The 2,470-nt window shown below is 33.5% G+C and overlaps 1 protein-coding gene across 1 annotated transcript in view; it reads right to left on the bottom strand.

The window, feature by feature from the left end:
* Positions 1 to 2,122: 2,122 nt before the first annotated feature.
* The window catches only part of six2a (SIX homeobox 2a), a 3,746-nt gene continuing 3,398 nt past the window's right edge, over positions 2,123 to 2,470 (bottom strand). The window contains exon 2 of the mRNA XM_017463070.3: positions 2,123 to 2,470. This exon is cut by the window's right edge and continues 514 nt beyond it. The gene's annotated coding sequence lies outside the window, so the exon portion shown is untranslated.

The following is a 2,470-nucleotide window of genomic DNA, read 5'->3' as shown; positions in this document are numbered from 1 at the left end:
TTCTTTAGAATCTGAGTAGTGCAAATGGATAGGGCTGTTTGGTTGTCTGTTGGGTTTCTGTTGTAGTTTGCGGTCGTTTCCCTGTAAATAGCATTAAATACGCTTGTTGAATTCCATTTAGAGATGATGAGTGCTTGTTAGCCTCGCTAGCGCCGAGGTTTTTTTTTTTTCATAACAACTTGTGCCGAAGTTTTAACAGCCTCTCCTCCCCTCTACAAAAGCCCCGACGATCACTGGCATCGAAGTCGCTGTAAAAGTGCGAAATAAATTCCAGCAAAGGAGAATACGGCTTACAGCCAAGTGAACAAATAAAAAGGTTACAAGTACATGCTTAGCCATTAAAATTAAATGTAGTTACAGCCATTACCAAACGAAAGAGACTAAAAAATAATTATTATATTATAATATATTATATATTAATGTACTGCACTTTAACTATACCTTTTGGTATCAATCTTTACGGCAGGGCTGTCAGACTGCAGTCTTGGAAGGTAACAGCACTGTAGTTTAACATTTTCATTTACCACACCTAATTCAATTCATCAGCTAATTAAAATTACTTTCATGGGATGTATGTCTTATACGAACACAGATAACTGTGGGTCTGTCTTTTCCAGGTTCGTCCTGATTTCACTACTTGGATGCAGAATTAATTCAATAGCTACCTCATTAGTTACCATTAAAGATGATCTGCATATCTTTTGCAACACGAAGAACACAATGAGAGGTTAAATAAGCGAGTTTAAACTAGTTTTTAGTTTGCATGTTTCACTTGATCCATATGTAAGAACTGAAATGACTGTTGGCGATTTGTAGGTAAAATAAGTTGCTAACGCAATGAGAAGAGAAAAGAATCATATCGTGAAGGAAATGCCAGCTAGGTCTAGTGAAGTCTTACTCTAGTGCTGTTATGTATAATAATAATAATAATAATAATAATAATAATAATAAAAACAACCGCACATTCAAACAAAACAGCAATTAAACAAATTATCAACATTTGATATATTGTAGGCCTATATTGCACATAAATGATCATACAATTAACCAAAACAAACGAAGTGACCACGAATCATTTGTCTAAAAAATCATCATCATCAAGGTCATCATGTCACGAGCACAATGTCCTGAGTCTAACTAAATTCAGAAACAGATGCATAAGGGCTTCTACTCTAGATTTTGTTCTGAAAATGATCATAATCCTAAATAGTAGCCTATAGCTAGAGAAGTCACTGTACAAAGTATTTTAGCTTTAAAGCCTATTTAAAATCTGAAATAGCTTCAGACTAAACGCTGAATGTTAAGGTCATCTTAAATAAAAGTTATCGTGCAGTCAGTGGCACTCAACCTGATCCTGCATTGAGCTCTGACAACATGTCTCACTGTATATAGCTTGTGTCGGTGTAAAAATATTTTTGTGTTACTGTGAATATATATATATATATATATATATATATATATATATATATATATATATATATATATATATATACACAGACCAGCCTTATTAAATAAACAGCGACTCGAGTAGCTTGTAATGTAGCAGTGCTGTCACGTCCATGCTAATTGCATATTTGTGAAACGAAATAAAAAAGTTTTTTTTTTTTAGATATTATGTAGGGAAATACTCCTAGCGTACAAGATGTATCTTTATCGTTATTGAACTAGCAAGCTTATGGTGAATATAGTTACAGCATATGATGAACTATAGTACATGTTAAACACTGAGGAAGGACATTGTGTGCTTACAGAACTACCCTCACTTCCGCTAGTAAATTTTTAATTGGGCGTGTTAAAAATATAAATATTAAATATATATTCACACTTTGCTCTCAACGAACATAAGTCTAGCTACTGATATACTATAATTATATTGCTTTACAATCATTTGTCGACAGGTGCAAGTATTTTTTAAAATAAATAATTACTTGAGTATCCATATACTTAAATATATAGATTATTTGGGATACGGACAAGATCACCAAGGCTGAATTATATTAGCAACAAGGATACGTACAAACTCGAGAAAATGTTATGTTTCCTCCCTGTGGGCTATAATCTGGAGCCTACCGTCCCAAACACGAAAACATTGCATATGCAAACAAAACCATTCAAACACATATCGTTCTCAATAAATGCACATTAGCTTTTATTGTAAAGGGTATATGAAACTATGATGGGATTGGGCTTATATTTATTTTATTTGATCGCAAAGTTTTACATGCAGTCGCTTTCCAAAAAGAAAAAAAATACAAATGAAAATAAAGCTAAGCTTAATAATCGCTGTGCTGGTAATAAAACACTTCATATGACGGCACCCCATCAAAAGGAAACTTACTATGGCCTTAAAAAAAGAAAACATGTAAACAAATGGGGTATACGACCGAGAAGTCACAGATGTGTCGAAATCTAAAGGAATAACGACGTCGAAAACAAGAATTAAGACCTTGTAGTTCCGTGGCTTTGAGCA

Source organism: Ictalurus punctatus, chromosome 3 (assembly GCF_001660625.3).
Source record: "Ictalurus punctatus breed USDA103 chromosome 3, Coco_2.0, whole genome shotgun sequence".
Classification (NCBI taxonomy): domain Eukaryota; kingdom Metazoa; phylum Chordata; class Actinopteri; order Siluriformes; family Ictaluridae; genus Ictalurus; species Ictalurus punctatus.
This window is presented reverse-complemented; position numbering and strand designations above follow the sequence as displayed.